Source organism: Ambystoma mexicanum, chromosome 9, assembly GCF_040938575.1.
Source record: "Ambystoma mexicanum isolate Mex_15411 chromosome 9, UKY_AmexF1_1, whole genome shotgun sequence".
Lineage (NCBI taxonomy): Eukaryota > Metazoa > Chordata > Amphibia > Caudata > Ambystomatidae > Ambystoma > Ambystoma mexicanum.
In genome coordinates, this window is record NC_090931.1 from 1091436795 (window position 1) to 1091457244 (window position 20450).

A 20450-nucleotide genomic window follows, 5' to 3' on the forward strand; every position below is an offset into this window, starting at 1 on the left:
TGGAAGACGTCCTGAAAGTCTTGGTATTCCGGAGGTAGTTGCATGGAGGCAGAGGTTACAGATGCTAGATTAATCTTCAGGCTTTCTGGGTAGCAGGTTTGTGTACAATCCGGGAAGGTTATTCTCTTAGCTCGCCAATCAATTTGAGGATTATGTGTCTCTAACCAAGGGATTCCAAGAATAACCTGAAACTGTGGAGCCTTGATTACATCAAACACAACACCCTCCCGATGGCCGTCGGGACCAATAAGAGTCCTCTCAGTAATGGAATGTGTTACCGGTCCAGAGACAATTTCAGTTCCATCGACTGTGGTGATGACATCTTTGCTGGTTTTAGGACGGAGAGGGAGGTTAATCCTAGAGACCAATTCACGATCCACATAGTTTCCAATAGCCCCACTATCAATGTATGCCTTTATTGCATGCAACCGCTTAGGCTGTTCTGGATCTACGAGAACCATTGACACAATGAAATGCGAGGTCTGAGAGTTAGTTTTCAAGCTCGGCAAGCGGACCCCTACACTTGTCGGGCGGAGTCGTTTCCCGAAACAGAGTCTTCATGGTTTTTATCAGCGGCTCCTACCGCCTTTCGAGGCGGTTTTGCCGGGCAATCTCGTAGAAAGTGTCCAGAATTCCCACAATAAAGACATAATTTTAACTGCCGCCTCCTTTCACGTTCCTTTTGAGTTAAGGGTCCTTTAACCCCTCCAATTTGCATAGGCTCAGAGACATCAACTCCCTTGGGATTAGCATGGGTCTTGACCAACACCCGGGTCTCAAACCTGGACCGATCTGCTTTTCTGTTTTGAAGTCTGTGATCCAATTGGACCACTAAGTCTATATACTCTGTGCATTCTTGGGGTGGATTTACAACTTGGGCCAAGACATCTTTAAGTTCTCTGTGTAGGCCTCGATAAAACAACGTGACTCTTTTATCCTCTGGCCATGCCGTTTCCACAATTAGTCTATTAAAGGTTGCAATATAGGATAGGAGGTCCTGATTGCCCTGTCGCAGAGATAGAAGTTCGTCATCCAGAGCCTGCCCCTGAGAGTGTCGAGCAAATAACCTTTCATGCTTGCTTGAAACCTTTGAAAATCACAGAGAAACGGGTCATCTTGAGTAACCAGTGGAACTGACCAATCGGCAGCGCAGCCGCTGAGATATGACAATACAAAGGCTACCTTGGTCTGATCATTACGGAAGGCCCCAGGTCTGCATAGGAAGTGCAAACGACACTGATTCATGAATACGGCGAATCGTTTGGGGTCCCCAGCAAAGCGTTCGGGTGGGGCCAGCGGCATGTTTCCAGGTAGATTAATCTGCACAGGGTTACTGGAAACCACAGGAGCGGGGTTCCCTCCGGAACCGGGTAGAGGAGTTTGCCCAGCTTGACCTTGCAAAAGCTGTCTGGTCAGGTCATCAGTTCTTTCCTTTGATATTATTAATTCCCTCCTGAGGGCATTAGTCTCTTGACGAGCGGCATGTACTTCGGCCCGTAATTCCCCCAGTAATTGGGCCAACTGATCAGTCTCAGAACTTTCCATAGCGCCTGGGTGGGAATTTGTATGAAGGCTTCGCGTTCTGTAACGCTCACCTGACTCCCACGGAGGCGCTGGCCTGGTTCGCGCTGCTGTGACCTCTTCTAAGGTGATGCGCAGGGTTCGGAAGACGGACTGGACCGGGCCCCCAAATCTGGTTTGTCTGGCTCGCAGAAGTATCCTTCTGTAGGCGAAAATAGGGGATTAACTGCCTGCGGGGTAATGCAATCAGCCTCCCACTTTCCCCTCTCACCCTCCTCGAAACCCTTCTGTGATTCCTTGTAGAGTCTCACCTTAGGGTCTGGAAGGACGAGCTCTCCATCCTGCTTCTGATGCAGGAGCGCGTTGGTATCCAGCTACTTCACTGGATTTTCGGATTGGTGAGAACCAAACTTGCTTGGCTTCCAGGTAAGTTTTTTGATAAGAGGTTGCCTTTGTGTCCATGCATTAATGTACTAATGCTAGAGTCTTTTTTCCCCATAGGGGCCGGGGTACGGAATGCCGGGGAACAGGCACCGACCCGAGATGAGAGGTGAAATCCTTGTAGAAATCAGGTAAGTCTTTAATGAGCGTTTTTTGGTAATGTCTTTTCATTCGCTCATTAACGCTAATGTCTTTTTTTCCCCTTAAGGGCCGGGGTCCGGAAATGCCAGGATGCGGCGCGGACCCGAAATGAAGAGGGAATGAATCAACAGGTAAATCCTAACATGGAGATTTAGCTTTCCTTATTCCCTTCTCTCTCTCACCTTTTGTTCTGGTCTTTTTCTCCCTAGGCGCTGGGGCGTGACTGCGAATCCGGATGATCGCTGCTGAACATGGAGGCGCCCTGTAAAGGTGAGTGGAATGCGGCGCTGCAGCGATCGACGCGATGAGCTTTTAAATAAAAGTCTTCCTTTCAGGATTGTCGGCAAGATGTCTCCGGGATGCGGAGTTAGCAGGTAAGGACTTTTCCTTCTTCTGTTCTCTTCTTCTCTTCCTTTGCAGGTGATCCAGGATGCTGGCAGGCGTGGCAGAAGTCAGGATGTAGGAGCAGACACGGTGAGCATCCAGCTGCTAGATGCAGAACAACGCGAAGCATGTGTGGCTGTTCGGGTGGGGTTTAAATAGCCTTGGAAGACGTTCCAGGTATGTATCCTTCCTCCAATCAGGTATGTATCCTTCCCCGACCACGCCCGGATGGTAAATTAGTCCCACAGGTAAAGTAGTTCCTTTCAGGCCTCAAGGAGGCCGGGATCCTGCAGCATGGTCTGCATCAGGTAAGTGCACCCAAGCACTTCCATAATGAGCCTGGCGCCTATGGCGCCAGGACTGATGTCTTTTATGAGCCTGACACCATAGGCGCCAGGACACTGTCCAAAGGGCCCCTATATGGGGTTGCTGGGTCCTTCCTTGGGGACTGGATGTCCGCTTTCGGGGACGCAGGGCTTGAACCGGCTCCCCGGGAGCGAGCATCATGACAGTATCTCTATTGAACTCATCCAGGGGGGCAGATGTTCTTCTTTCTTGCAGCTTTAATTCCAGAGTGAGCTCTCTATTCCCTGTGTGTGCCTGCTTATTATATTCACTCACTTTGTCATGACTATGTCACACTTTTTGGGCATAATACACATCCCCATTCTTCAATGGCTATTCACAATTTCTATGAGTGTGATCTGAAAATAAAGAGTGGGATAATTTGCTCTAATACTTTTGAAAGCAAAATGAGAGTTGTACTGTATTTTCTCATTGAAACATGCAACTGGCAAGTTGTAATTCTATAATTAAAATAGTTTTTCTGTTTTTTATCATGTCAAGCTGCAAGACATTATGTACTTTAAAGGCCTACATGCCATGGCTGCTGTCAGCCAATAATTAGCTAGGATTCACTGACACATTTTTGCAACAGGGCAACATTTGTCCCAGTGCTAATACGCAATGACATTAGCACTAGGGCAAACTTTGCATTGAAAATACATGCTGTCTCCACTAGGGACCTGTTTGCCCTAGTGCTTATGCCATGAAAAAATGGCACTTGTCACAGTACAAATGTTTTCAAATATGGCCCCAACGCTTTTTTAGCTAGAGCCAACATTGCCCTTCCGCTTATACGCTGGCAGCTTTGCACTTGCACCGGTATAAAGTTTCTGTAGTCTGGCCGCAGGTCCGTTTATGGCTTTAAGTCAATAAAGGTGCCATCTTAAGTGCAATTAAATATGTTCTTTGAATCTGGCACAAAAAGAATAGAATGGGTTGTCATGGTGATTATCAGCAAGCATGAAATAAAACTCAGCTTGGAGGAATTGCACTAACAGTATTTTCAAATATATATCTTTTGATTTGTTCTATGTGAAAATGTCACCAGGAAAATGTATTGATGTGAAAATGTAGTCAGCAAAAAGTAATTTTAAAAAAAAATAGCCGTGCAATACCAGCCATGAAAAATTTGAAAATGCTGCTAGTAATAAGGTTGCCAAAAAACTATTTTTAAATACATAAAAATACTAGGCTGTTACTCTAAATATGACTCAAACCTCTAATGAAACCTCCACAATCACACAATCAGCCTAACTCAATGTATACACCTTCCAACAACTCTCATTGCAACCCTTATCCTACCCTGAACTCTCACAAAACACTAACATTGCAGCGCGCTATAGCATTTTATTTGCATATTTCTGAATGCACAATAAATAGAAAATGAAAAGTGAACCTATCTCCAACCCCATGAACAGCTCACCAGAAATGTCATTGCCCTTGCCCTAACCCAGACCCTTGTTGCAATACTAGCCTTACCCTAACGGCAACTCTTACACTTACCGTAATGCTTACTTTATCCTAACCACTAGGTTTATCCTAACCGCTATCCTACACCATCAACAGCCCTTTTCAACCTTTCTATCGCTTCCTTTAAAACTTACTGAAACCCATACACTAACACTTACCCTGACACTTAATCTACCCTAAACACTGACCAATGTGTTCACCTTAACCCTAACCACTATCCTTTATCTAACCCCTATCCTTACCCTAACCCCTATCCTAACCCTAAACCAGGCAGTCACAAGCTAACTAAACCCTCCTTAACCCTAATAATTACACAAGCAGCACTACAGTTTTGGATGCTTTTCAGCTGCATGTTTGACTACTTTTTGCTTAGCAACTTTTTCACTGCAGAGGGATTTTCACCCCAACGTTTTAACTGACTACAATGTTGTTGGATACATATTTACTGCTACCCATTTAACTGGGCTCCTATGAGAGGGGCATAGCCCAGATGTCAGTGTAAGCCAAATTGATTAGTCTGACAGCATACCATAAATCGTTCCACTCTGAAAGGCCCTGGACATTTTCATGGGAACATACACCACCCCAATGGAATCTGTAAGGTGGACAGAAGTGAAGATTTAACTTTTGGTCAGTTCTACAAGAAGACAACAAAACACTCATTGCCAAATCCATCCCAATGCATCTATCAATGTTATGTGCATGAAAGGCTTATTTGCTACTATTGTATTGACAAATTGTAAACCCTTCTGATTTAAATATTCATCATACTTGAGGACAAAGTGGGAACAAGATGTGGGTCCACTTCAACCAGAGGACTGGGTGGAGGCCCTGATGTACCCGCGTGAAACAACCATTTCCTCAAGGCTAAGACTGGTCCAACTGAAGATCCTGCACCGCACCTACTACCCGAGAGTGTCCCTCTTCCGCTGGGGCAAATCCTCGGATGCACGATGCCTACGCTGCAAACGAGAAGAAGGTACCTTTTTCCATATTCTGTGGGAATGTAGTAAGATACAGCAGCGATACAGAGGTGCCCAAAACTCCTTCTCCTGGAGATCTCCAGTGAAACTGACCTTTCCCGTTATGAGAAATTGCTCTGGTCGACTGCGATGGCGGTTCTCAGGCGGAACATTGAGCAACTGCGGGGCTCGGAACGTACGCCAAGCTATGACCAGTGGGTCACAGATGTGGACATATGCGCTATAATGGAACATAGTGTATGCGGCGAGGGGTTGCCTGCAAAAAGCGGACAAAATATGGAGAAGATGGGAAGAGGCTAGCTAAATGACAGGGGTGGCTTTGCAGCCTCTGAGTCTGAGAGATGCCCCGGGAAAGTGGGGGTAACGAATCTGCCATGAATAGACTACGCCACAAGGTCATCCTATGTCAAGTTGACGGTCTCTCAGACCGTGGTCACGGAAGTTGAGTTTCTAGATGCTTTTGTTTCTTGATTGTTTCTCTCTCCCCATCCCATTACCCTTACCTGGAAATGTTGATGTTGCATATGTTCCTCTCCCTCCCAGCCTCCCACCTCCCCCCCTGCTGTTCCTATCTCTCCCCCCTTCCCACGTCCCTACCCTGTATTGCAGAGAGATAAGTGTAATGTTGTTTTAATTTTCATATCAATAAAATCTTTGATAAAAAAAAAATATTTATCATACTTCATTTCCTTGTATTTAACATAACATGAGTAAGAATGACATTAAAAACTGTCATTAAAATGAAAAGGTGATACACGGTGGTGCTTAATTTTAAAGACATACCAACATGCTTGTTTCATGATATTACATGTAAATACATAGACTACAGTTATTTTCAACATTAATAATGTTTTCCTGGTGGTTTGCAACAGGCAGTGTTTATTTTTAGTTTTCCATACATTCTTCAAATTGTGCAACTGTGTGTCATTTGTCATGTGTTATCTCTCACGTAAACAAGTAACAGATGAGAAATGTTAATAAAGTGAAACATTATTTTGGTGCTTCTTGCTTTACATTGAGTGTGTCTCCATGTCTTATGTTAGGTTCTTTTCATTACATGAATTAGCACTAATTAATCTGGTCTGTTGGCACAATATTTCTCTATACAATTGAATCATATGTGCCACACTTGATTAGCAATGCAGTTTATCAGTGCCTCTTGCTTTCATTCACATAAATTATAAAATTGACAATTGAAAAGAAAAATATAAAAAAGAAATAATAATAATGTGATTAAAGAATGAATAGCCGTTCCCGGCATGATATACACTGTTCTGGCATATCTTAAAGGTCAACATTGGTCGGTAATTCATAGGGTTAGTTCAGTTCCCCTTCTTAAATATCAGAATTACCACTGATTGCTTCAAGGAAGCGGGCGTAGGTCCCTGTGACTTATTAATGATCATTGAAAAGGCTAAACGTATAGGGAACTGTCTTCTTTTGAATTTGAGAGGCATGTTTGTATCAGATGGAATGAGAGGTATGAGCGGTATAAAAACAGTTTCTAAGTTCCATCGATTACATGGGCCTCTGATGTGTCTTTGTAGACCCGTAATTGTCAACCGTGTTCCATTGCAGAGTAGTCATGATGGCATACGATTGCGTAGTAATATAATTACAGCACCTATTTTCAGTTTAACTCTTGAGGAGGCATTCATCCTAGAGCATTTCGCTGTTTAGCGACTGCAACATTGAGATGGTAATTAACTGTTCATTGACACTGGAACCACCGTGACCTGTATGAGGAGAAGTGGGGGTGAAAATAAGTAACTTAAAATTATTCTGAATGTTTGCGAGAGTGGAAGGTGAAGGTGACCACGTACAACTGTGCTCATTCTGTTGATTAAAATGGTTACAACGTCCTTTCACCGCCAGGCATTTCAAAGCCTGCAATTTAAATGTGTACAAAATAATGTGAAAGTTCATCACATTTTTTGGGGGGCTGGGAAAGGGCAGATAAGTGGTTGGGAGGTCGGGTATAGTAAACAATAGGTGCAGGAGGAGGGGGTGGGGCCCCCCAAAAAAAAATCAATGAACTTTACGTTATTCCATACACGTTTAAATTGCAGACTTTGAAATGCCTGACGATGAAAGGACATAGAACCGTTAAAATTATAGCTGTTGTTGAAGTGGAGGGGCACACAGAGGCGCATTTTGCCATTTGAACAGCAGAGGGCAACCTAACAATGATGAATTGCATCAGCTGAGTACAGAAACATATCTAAGCATTATATATATATAGATTGTTTAAATAAAATAGTGTCTTAAAATAAACTATCTATAGAAACACAATCTGAAAGAAAGACTCCTCATATCTAACATATGAATAATTCAATGTTGTTTACCATATTTTCTTGACATTACTTTTCTAAAACATGTAGCATGTATGCAGGCACCAATAAAGATACATATCATGTACTAATATTGTTACATTGAATATGTCAAATATTGTTACAAAGTTGACTTTTGTGAATCTCCTCTGGAAACAATACATATGCTCATTTAAGGCATAAAAATAAAGCTTTAAGGAGAAATGAAAATTGCTCTTTTCATTGATACGTCCAGAAATAACCAAATTCAACCTGTCTATCCAATGAGCTTCATTTTGATCCAACAAATGTGCCAGAGTGGAATTGCATAAACCAAGGCATACCACTTCTAAAATTTTAAATCTCATCTGGGAAAGTTGATGTCCTTTCTGAAAAACATGTTGTGTTACTGATGACTTCAAATTATTTGTTTTAAGGTTTGAACAATGTTTATTGCCTGTTCATCATTATATAATTCCAAACTGGCACGTTGGTGGATAGTTTAGAACAGGATATTTTGAGGGGTTTCACATTGTCCCTGATGAAGGAGATGACATCCTAAATGCATTTGATTTTTGTTTTTCACCACAATTATAGAGGATGACTGAGAATTCTATTTTGAAGAGAGTTGTGATTAATTGAATGTTCTAAATGTTTGTCTCATATATAATTGTAGTTGAGTTTACATCAAATATTAGAGTGATAATAAATACATAGCTTCACACTGGACAGAATTGTACTAGATTTATAGAAACGGATCAACAGAACAGAAGAAACAACTCACAAGTGAAGTTTAACACTTTTATTAGCAATAATCAGAAGAGTAATTTCTGTAGATCCAAGGAGAGCTAGTCATGAAACGGTACTGAATATTTGTAGTAAGGTTGTCATTATAGAAATACTCAATGTGATTCAGCGGTCTAACTATGGGAATATTGATCTTCCTAAGTATTCCATCACTAGGATACAGTCAGAGGGATACGGCACCTAGCAAGTTACTTGTCTCAAATGTACAGACTCAGGGTTATAGCATTCACCACTCTTCTTAGACCCTCAGCACCCACCACACCTCTGGATGATTTCTACCAGTAAGTACTTCATCTCTTTGCTGTAGGGTGCATGTTACACTCAGATATTCTCACATTATAGCAACACCCTCGTGGAAAAGTGTTGATACCCTATACCACACTTCTACCAGTAACTATTTAGTTCCCCCTTGCCTAGACATTTTGTCGGGCAGTGATATTGGTGCCTACTAGCCAAAGGTCATACTTCATACTCATTCAGTTGTTGTCTGCAGTTCTTTTACTAACTCTTTATCTTTCCTCAGCAGGCTTATAGCTTTCTCTCTTGGTCTTGTCTCTTCGAGTATCAGGTTCTTCCATTGGGATGTCTTCTTTCATAACCCTGCTTCTAAATAAGTAGCATGGCCTGCAAATCGCCTACAAAAGACTGAGAAGATCATTTTCTGGGTCCATGGACCAGAACAAGTGGTGATAAAAGTTGTAGTAAACCTTTATTGGAACATTTTCCAGTCTCCATGATTTTTTAAAATTTGGCAGGTGAAGCTGGAGACCATAGCTGACTTAATACGTCGGTCTGCTCTTACTGCTGCCAAATTCACGTGGTTTCCCATCAGCATTTATTTTCATACTGGTGGAAAACAAAAGGATTTCTGTGGGATACTCTTGACTTTGCCACCTGATGAAAGCAAGCGGATTCCACAGGAATTCACTTTAAATGCGTTCCACAATTTTTAATTGAATCAGCAATTCAGATGGATTCACACAGAATGTAACAATGCTGGATGAAGTATTAACAGTTAGCCCGCTCTTACATATTTGTTAGAGGCAAATCAAATATGTGACAACAAGAACAACCACAACAGTATATTTTCTGCACAATGTAACACTAAATATATTTTTAAAATTGCTAATGAACTACTTGGATGTGTAATCTTATCCCATGATTCTTATTCCTTGCATATTTGTTGCACCTCTGTATTGTATCCGATGTCATGTTCTGTTTTTCTCTGGTGCTTTGAATCGGCACCCTTGGAGTTAACACATTCTAAAACACATTAAATAATAAATAAATTAACAATTAAATAACTAAAAGATGCACGATGATAATGAATGTATAACAATACATACAATGTATACACACGTTATACTGCTTACATAACTGGCAACTTTCAATTAACAATGTTTTAGTTAACAGAAATCAGATCAAATAAGGTGCTACATTTTTGTAAGTTGACAGATCACATATCTGTCACATGTTGGATGCCCTTTCATATTTGGGAGACCCCACAATGTTGTCAACGTGGGTTGACTTGTTGATGCTGAGACTTGCATATCAGTGTGCACCAACCCATCGCATATTTTACGACTTCTTTTACATGCAAAAGGGGTTTGCTTAAGAAGATTGCCGATCTTCTTCACAAATGTGAATAGATGCTAACACTTGCAGGCCGATTCATGGAATAAATGTGCGCCGAAAATCCCGGCGCAGAGGGGCCAATACGTGCGCTGCGCCGAAAATCAGCGCAAAGCGCAGGGAAACCAGCGCACGTCGATTCATGGAAGTCCCTGCGCAAGAAAAGCAGAGGACGTGCGCGGAAAAAACGCGCGGCGCAGGCCGGCGCACAGGTCAACCAACGTCGTGCGCCACGGCCACTGCGCCATCACTCCGAGCGCAGCGCACAGCTCTAAAGTAGGCGGGACACAGGGCGGGAGACTCGGAATGGGGAATAAAATGGGGCACAACACTCGGAATGGGGAAGAATGTGGGCGGCACGGGGAAAGTTAAGGAGGCAAGTGCGCGGAACGCCCACACGCTCGCATACAACACGTATTCATGGAATAGAATAGGGCAAAAAAGCGCACGCTCAAAGCAGCGCACAGGCACAAACAGGCACAAACACGACCGCCACAAGAAAGCAGGCGGTAGCGTCTCTGCGCCTGCAAGAAATGTGCGCTAAAAGGTGCGCCAACAAATAGCACCTATATACAGACATGATCAATGTCCAATACTGTGGCCCTCCAGGACAAATGACGTACAAAGGGGTACCCACAAACACAGACACGCGCAGAGAGAAAAAATAAACGTGTGCGTGCATACCGGGGTGCGCGGTAAGTTGCACACGCGATATGGCCGGGTACGTGGATTTCAGGGGTGCGCGGGAAGTTGCACACGCGAAATGGCCGGCTACGTGGATTTCAGGGGTGCGCGGGAAGTTCCACACGCGATATGGCCGGCTACGTGGATTCCAGGGGTGCGCGGGAAGTTCCACACGCGATATGGCAGGGTACGTGGATTCCAGGGGTGCGCGGGAAGTTCCACACGCGAAATGGCCGGCTACGTGGATTCCAGGGGTGCGCGGGAAGTTCCACAAGCGATATGGCAGGGTACGTGGATTGCAGGGGTGCGCGGGAAGTTCCACACGCGAAATGGCAGGGAACGTGGATTTCAGGGGTGCGCGGGAAGTTCCACACGCGATATGGCCGGCTACGTGGATTGCAGGGGTGCGCGGGAAGTTACACACGCGATATGGCAGGGTACGTGGATTTCAGGGGTGCGCGGGAAGTTCCACACGCGATATGGCAGGGTACGTGGATTGCAGGGGTGCGCGGGAAGTTCCACACGCGAAATGGCAGGGAACGTGGATTTCAGGGGTGCGCGGGAAGTTCCACACGCGATATGGCCGGCTACGTGGATTGCAGGGGTGCGCGGGAAGTTACACATGCGATATGGCAGGGTACGTGGATTTCAGGGGTGCGCGGGAAGTTGCACACGCGAAATGGCCGGCTACGTGGATTTCAGGGGTGCGTGGGAAGTTCCACACGCGATATGGCCGGCTACGTGGATTCCAGGGGTGCGCGGGAAGTTCCACACGCGATATGGCAGGGTACGTGGATTCCAGGGGTGCGCGGGAAGTTCCACACGCGAAATGGCCGGCTACGTGGATTTCAGGGGTGCGCGGGAAGTTCCACACGCGATATGGCAGGGTACGTGGATTTCAGGGGTGCGCGGGAAGTTGCACACGCGAAATGGCCGGCTACGTGGATTTCAGGGGTGCGCGGGAAGTTCCACACGCGATATGGCCGGCTACGTGGATTCCAGGGGTGCGCGGGAAGTTCCACACGCGATATGGCAGGGTACGTGGATTCCAGGGGTGCGCGGGAAGTTCCACACGCGAAATGGCCGGCTACGTGGATTCCAGGGGTGCGCGGGAAGTTCCACACGCGATATGGCAGGGTACGTGGATTCCAGGGGTGCGCGGGAAGTTCCACACGCGAAATGGCTGTGTGCTCCCAGGCATTACCTGTACACCCTCCACGGCCCCTGCAGGCAGCACACACAACAGGGAACTACCCTGCACACCTGCTCATGTCTCCCACCACCCCCACCCCCCATCCACCAGGGACACCCTCCACCAGGCCCCCACCCATGTCTCCCACCACCCCCACCACTGTGGGGAACCTGTCAGCAGGCCCCCACCCATGTCCAACCCATGTCTCCCACCACCCCCAACCCCCATCCACCAGGGACACCCTCCAACAGGCCCCCACCCATGTCTCCCACCACCCCCACCCCCAGCACTGTGGGGAACCTGCCAGCAGGCCCCCACCCATGTCCAACCCATGTCTCCCACCACCCCCAACCCCCATCCACCAGGGACACCCTCCACCAGGCCCCCACCCATGTCTCCCACCACCCCCAACCCCCCATCCACCAGGGACACCCTCCACCAGGCCCCCACCCATGTCTCCCACCACCCCCACCACTGTGGGGAACCTGTCAGCAGGCCCCCACCCATGTCCAACCCATGTCTCCCACCACCCCCAACCCCCCATCCACCAGGGGCACCCTCCACCAGGCCCCCACCCATGTCTCCCACCACCCCCACCCCCAGCACTGTGGGGAACCTGCCAGCAGGCCCCCACCCATGTCCAACCCATGTCTCCCACCACCCCCACCCCCCACCCACCAGGGACACCCTCCACCAGGCCCCCACCCATGTCCTCCTGGCCCCTGGTCCTGACGATACACAATAATGGCAGTAATGGCCAGCATACCCAGCACAAACACCCAGGCAAGGATTGCATGCACCCACATAGTGAATGCAATCACATGACACAACCCCAAAGGCAAGTATGCAAAAGAACACATGTTCGCCACACACACATACACAATGGGTGCAAGTGAATGTCAAAACCCATATCATGACATGTAAGAAACCAAAGAAAAAATGACACAAGTGTAAGATAATATAAAAATGTATTAAATAAAAAAATAAGTAAACTAATACAACTATCTGGCAAAGCAAATAAAAGGTCCATGTCCGGGAACAAAAATGAGAAACCAAAAAACAAAGGATAGAAAAATCAATAGATTATGTCCAAAGCAAACACATGTAGCATGAAATCAAAGAAAAACCATTACGACATGGTGTAAACAATATGAAATTAAAAAAATGTATCTCCCAAAAAATAACAATATATACAGGAATGTTCAAGGGTCCATGAGCCCAACACCACTAATGAAACCTAATACTAACTAAGTTAAAAAATATGTACAAAAAAGTGGCCATTGTCCAAGCGGTCCAAAATAATAAAAAGAAATAAAGGAAACCTAGCACTAACTAACTAAAAAACTATATACAAAGGCAGCGGGCTAGTCCTGCGGCTCACTTGGTGATGCTGGCCAGGGCATCCTCGAACTCCATGTCAATGTCCTGGAGGCGGGACTCAGTCCTGGCCCCGAGGTCTCGCAGGGACAACCCCATGTGCTCACCAAATTCCCTGCGAGCCTCCTCGAGGCACTCAGCCCGCCTCAATGCCCGATGCATGGAGATCTCCGCCCTGGCCATGGCGAGCCGCTCCTCTTCCGCCCGCTGCCGCTCCGCACCTATCCGCTGGCCAAACTCCTCCCACACGGAACACACCGCCATGCCAGGGTTGCCCTGCCCTCCGGCCGATGCCTGCCCCTCTGATCTTGATGGCCCTGAGCCATGATGCCTCCCACGTCGAGCCCGCTGCTGCCTCCGACGCCACTGCCTCTGCCAGCACGACGGCATCCAGGCTGATGGTAACCACCGACGCCGTCGTGCACGTGCCCTGCCCGATGATGCCGGCACATCTTCCATCTGCTGGGGTCCACTTGCTGTGTCGTCCACCCCTGCTGGACCTCCGACTCCCAACTGCGGCAGGGATGGGATCCCCACCGAGCTGGCTGCATTGGTCGGGGCAGGTCCACAGGGGGCCATGGTGGCATCTGGGCCGGAAGACGGCAAGGAGAACGACCGGTGGATAGCCTGCACAGAGGAGGAGAGGGCCGTCAGATTGGCCAACACATGCAGGAACCCCCCGAACATGGCCGATCCCAATTGGGCCACGTCGGCACGGTGCACTTCGTGATGACGTGCGTGCTCCTCCCGGGAAGCACGCACGGCATCACGAATCACAGCCGTGCGCATCGCGACCCCAATCAGGACCTGCTCCACGCGGCCAGGGGTTCCCACGGCCGCAGGTGGAGGGGAGTCAGTTGACATGGACATCCCCTCTACCTGCGGACGGGCCTGGGACGGGGCATCCCTGCTGGTGCATGGTGGTGCACTCACAGGGTCAGGGACAGCGACATGCACAGGCACCTCCACGGTGACCTGTGCTGCCTCCTGCCCCTGGCCCTGGACTGCACCACTTGCACCAGCAGGGATGCTCCCACCAGGCCCCATGTGTGCACCAGTGTCGGCCTCCTCCTCCTCTGTGCAAACCACCAACCTGGATGGCTCCTCACCGTCTCCCGCCGTAGCAGGCCCCTGTGGGGGCTCACCCACCCCTTCCGCTGCAGCCGTGGGGGCATCCCCGCCGCCTTGCTCCACAGCGCCGTCTCCGCCCTCTTCTTCACTAGCCGCTGCGTAGAGGGAGACAAAGGACACAAGCATCAGGCTACTGTACAATGGTCCCCTAGACAGGAAGCAATAGCAGATGAGCACCCCTGTCAAAGTACACTTCCATCATGTCCCTCCACAACACATGGGTCAGTCCAGGCAAAACACACACAGTAACAGGCATGGTGCATGCCATGCACATTTCCATGCATGTCCAATTGACTCTTGAAACATTCAATGATATGTAACTCACATGCATCATGGCTCATGCATATCACATGCACACACTTCACCTCAGTCACATCCATCTGGCCCCAATCACACCGAACACAGGCAAAACAAGGGGAAGTTGGGTGCGTCACTGAATCTGTGCATTGTCACACACATGTGTCATGCATCCATGGCATGCACAAGTCACAGACATGCAGGTCAGGCACACAGACATGACTACCATATATGTACCTGGCATCAGCACCCATCCTTCACCCCCATCCATGTCCAGGTACAGAGACTGGCATGCTCTCATGTCCCAAATCTGCATAGTGCTCCCCATGCCGCATTTCAACACATGCAACAACCATGTGGGTCACACATCACTGGTCGCACATGCATTACCATGATGTCCCAGCACACATACATGCATACATGGCCCATGGCACACATACAGGCAAGTATCATAGAACCAGCACACTGCAACATGCACTGTCTCACACAGTGATGCTTTGACACTTACCGCTCAACTCCAGACGGGTCTCCCTCTCAAGGATCTGGGCGTGGAGCGCTGGGCGTACGCGTTCCAGGACCCTCTTCTGGATGGAACTCATGTGGCCCCGGCCCCCCTCCACGAGGCGCCGGGCCTTCACAAGGGTCCTGGACCTCAAGTCCTCCCAGCGCTTCTTGATCTTCAAGACGTTGCGGGTTGCCACCCCCTCCGCGTTGATGGCAACCACACAGTCGGCCCAGATCCTCTCCCGTCCTTCCTTGCTGGCGCGGGACGATCCAAAGAGGGCATCATACTGCCCCAGGACATGCTCCACCAGGACACCAACTTCGGTGGCAGTGAAGCTGGTGCCCCTCTGCCCCTCTGGCCTGGGGTTGCCACTGGTGCCAGATGTAGAAGTGCCCGACATGGCAACCCCAGAGGCAGGTGTGGGTGGGCAACTGGGTCCTGGGGCTGGGCTGTGGAGCGATGTAATCCCAGTTGGGAGTCTTCAGTTCCAGCAGGGGTGGACACAGCAACTGGACCCCTGCAGATGGCTGATGTGCAGGCACCAAATGGCAGGGCACGGTGGCAGCAGGCAGGCAGGCAGGCAGGCAGCAGCAGATAGCACGTGGGAGGCTGCTCAGGGCACTGGGGGGGCAGTAACTCGGCCTTCGGGGCAGGAGCGTGGTGTTCCGTGTGTTTTCGGGTGGCCAGCTTGATACGGAGTGATTTGGCACGTGAAATTCCTGCACGTCAGCGTGAAATCCGAGGAAAGGCCCTTAGCGCGTAAGTGCGTCAGCACGCATACGCGATTCTATTGGACCAGAGTCCCTCATCGCGTAAGCGCGTCTGACGTGATCCGCACGGGCGTTCCCCACTCAGCACGTGAAGACGGAGCACACGCGGAAATACTGCACGTCAGAGTGTCATCGCGTGTAATTGGCCAAAAGTGCGCGTACACGCCATTGGCCTATGTACGTGTATTTCAGGGGTGCGCGGCCACTTACACAAGCAAGTACGTCAGCGCACCTGTATGCCTGCTGCGTGGGAATTTCCACACGCGATTGGAGTGGGAACTCGATTCCAGGGGTGCGAGGCTCACACGCTCGCCTACAACACGCGCAAGGCATTAATTTGCGCACTTTTCAATAAACAAGCCAGATGCCAGGATGAACATACCGTTCCTAGCAGCAGTGGCAGTGGGCTACCAAAGGAGGAGGAGGAGGAGAGTCAGGGCCAGAATATTCACACCCAGAACCAGCCTATTCGGGATGCCTGATGACCAGGTGTATGGGAGGTACAGGTTTCCAGCACACATCATACTGGACCTGGTCAGTGAGTGGGAGGATGACCTCACATCACCCACCCTGTGCTCCCAAGCACTCAGCCCCTTGCAGAAGGTCCTGAATGTACTGCACTTCTTGGCCACTGGATCCTTTCAGCGGACAAGTGCCATAGTGGGTGGGGTGTCACAGGCCACGCAGTCACGCTGCCTACACCAGGTCTTGAACATCATCACTGCACGGCCATCAGTCCGCAGGCACATATATCTCCCCAGGACTCATGCAGAAAGGCGGACGTGCATCCAGGAATTCTATGGTGTGGCTCAATTCCCCAAAGTGCTTGGTGCAATTGACTGCACACATGTGGCTCTACGTCCACCCAGGGCAACAGAGCACATCTATAGAAACCGCAAGCACTGGCATTCCATCAACGTGCAAGTTGTATGCAATGCCAAGGGAATAATCACATCAGTATATGCCAACTATCCAGGGTCCACCCACGACAGCTTCATCTACAGAATGTCTACCCTATGCCGGGACCTAGAGGCTGGACAGCATGGAGATACATGGCTGCTTGGTGAGCATGAATGCCACTGCACATGCATGCATGTCAGATACTGGGTCATGACACAACACCACTAATGATACCCATCACCACCTCCACAGGGGACAGTGCCTACCCTATCAGCCCCCACATGATGACCCCTATCCGGAACCCCACCACGCCACCCCAGGTAAGGTACAACACAGCCCACATTGCAACACGGGGCATAGTGGAGCGCACATTCGGAGTGCTCAAGTCACGCTTTCGCTCCCTTGACCGTTCTGGCGGGCAGCTGTTATATGCTCCCCGAATAGTGTGCAGGATCATAGTGGCAGCATGTGTCCTGCACAACGTTGCAACACGCCGGGGCCTGCCCGTGGACATGGTGGTGGCCCCACATCCACAACCACATGCACGCCCGCTGCGCATGGGAGGGGAAAGGGCACGGGGGGAGGCAGCCCGTACGCAACTGGTGGCCAACTTCTTCACCTAGGAATCACAGTGCTGGCTAGTGCACACTGCTCTGGCACATACCATCTGACAATCAATGATGACACTACCTGACAATGTCTGAAATTTACTTGACAATAAACTGTCAGATACACATCAGCCTGAGATTGTTAACATGGAAGTGTCAATATGTGTGCACCCCTAGCTACACATACACCAGCAATGCATCACAACGCAAAGACACAACTCCATCAATCTAATATGCATTGCCACAGGCGATTCACTACATGACAACATTGCCATGTCACCCATTCCCTTCACAGTCCCGCCACTGAGGACACCATGTCATGGTATGTGACAGCAAACAAACTGGCCATCACAACATGACACCAGTGTCACAAATAGCAGTGCCCCAAATGGAACATAGCCGCACTTGAGCAGCTAACGGACCTGGAGCCACTACTACACACCTGTGTAAGAGTAATTTCAATCAAATTACACACCAACCCACCCTGAAGCCCACCCAAACAAGACACAATGCATGTAATCAATGGTAGTCTCATTACCTGATTCTGCTGGTATGTCCTCACCGTCCAGATGTACAGTGATGGCGCCATGCAAAAGTGTCAGTGCACATCTACCGACATGTAGTCTGACTCCAGAGAGTATGCCCTTGTGAAGATCTGTGTGAAATACCTGCAAAACATGAGCAACATATGTAAGTAGAGGCACATATCAAACCATCATGCATAGTTAGGTGCAACAACAATGAACACTATGAATGTCTACACAGTATTGACTATGGACTGGCCAACAGCTCATGGGAGTCCAATGTCACCGTGTAATTTGATGTCACTTGGGCACACCCTTTGCAAGCCCATGGAAACGGAAGCAGGAGGGGTGTGGATGTCTGCTACCCAAGCATCGAAACCAAACTCAGGACAAGCCTGCATGTGCCCAGCCACAATACAGTGTATGCCCAGGTACCCACACAAGGCAACACTCTTGCAAAATAAAAATAAAATAGAGAAAAAATGGCCATGAAAGGGCCGGCGGGGGGGGGGGGGGGGGCACCTATGAGGTCCGAGGACAGGATGCACGCCACAATCCACCTGTGTGGATCATGGGAAACGAAAACACCCCATAGGCTCGTGGCCCACACGGCTACTCTGTTGTGGGAGATGAGTCGCTATGGCTCTGGCCAGACCCTGCAGCTGACTCTGGAGGTGGGGGAGCTGCCTCAGAAGATGGTGTGACAATGGGAGGCAGCCCACGCAAAGCACGAGTTTGCTCCTCCATGGCTGCAAGCAGGCGGGTCTGGTAGTTCTGGTTCTGGGTTATAATCATGCGGAGGTCCCCATGCAGTAACTCCCGGGATGACCTGACCTCCGCACGAGTTGCCTGCATCTCAGCCGAGAGCGTCCGTGTCAGACGCTCCAGCTGCTCCTCTGTCCTTCTATGGGATGAAGCCTCAAGCTCTAACAGGGTCGACCTGAGGTGACGGAGTTCTTCCCTCAGGCCTTCCCTGTGGCGCTGGGACTCCATGGAAAGTGATTCCCGCAGAGTCGCCAGTGCCGCCCGCCTGTCCATGTTGGACGCCAACATATCCTCCCTGTGTGCCTGGCAGATGGACTCTGTAGCCTGCTCCAGTCGCTCCATCAGCCTTTCTGGGGGGACAATGGAAGTGGCCACCCTATCCATGGCCTGTGCAATCATCTCGGATGATGCTGCCTGTTGGGTGGCCATACCGTAGATGGATTGCTCCCAAACGGTATTGCCAGGTGGCATACGGCCACCACGTTGACGGGCACCACACCTGCCTGGGGCAAGGCGGACTGCGCCTTGCTGTGCCGGCAAGGCCTCAGGCTGCAGGACTGCATTCCCTCTCTGATCTGCAGCCCCAGGAACAGGATCAGAGATTGGGTGGTGTGGCCCTGCATCCGTAACCACCGGAGGCTGATCTGCCGACACTGACATCCCCATTGAGGGCAATGGCCCGGCTGCAGGTGGGTCGGACAGAGGAGATTCTCTCCCAAGAACACTCACCTGCGACTGCACATAGGTGTCATCCTCCGAGTCTACACCTGAATACTGCTCGGGGGAGGAACCCCCAGAGACACCCCTCGACAGCACGGCCTGCAGCACTTGTGGGTTTTCACCCACAAACACACCACGTCCCTCACTTGTGGTAGGTCGGCCCGGGTTGCCCTCCTGGGACGGCTCAACCACCACATCCCCAGCATCAACAAGTGCTTCGTCCCCTGCAAAGACATGAAAGAGAAAAATGGAAACAGGCATTAGCACCATGGCATGCAACAAGGGCTGATGAACAACAGAGGCAGTAGTTCTACGACACATGTCCCACATGACTGGGAGACCTCCTATGCATTCACCATCACTGGGTCTGTAGGGGAGGCTCAGGGCATACAATGTACAGATTGGAGAGCAACGCCTGCTCACCATGCTGCCTAGCACTGCCATCACACATTGGCCGGTGACTGCCATGTCAAAGGCACATGCCATCACACACATGGCATGTGACATAGCCACCAAGTGAAGAGGGAGAGGAGGGCGAGTTTTTTGGATTTCAACCACTCTGGTCCTGACATTGCATCGTCAATTCAATAAGTATACATGTTGTACATGGATCTGCTAGTCCAAATCGGCCACGATGCACAGTGCCTTGTCTACATCAACAAAATGCAGTAAACAATGTGATTCCACCTCCCCATCACCTGTAAAGGATTCATATTGCATTCGTGAAGCACCGGTCCAGAAATGTATGAAGGTACAGCGGAGCACTGAGGGGTGGTGGGGCAGAAGGGGATGCCAGTCAACAATCCTACTGGTGCTGGTGTCATTCATGTCACGCAAGTGCAGGGGTGGGTGGCACAATGAAGTGCAAGGGGAAGTGGAGGCTGGAAGTGCTGTACAAGGTAAGTAGGACTTGACGTCAAGGGCAGATGGTGTTAGGCGCAGAC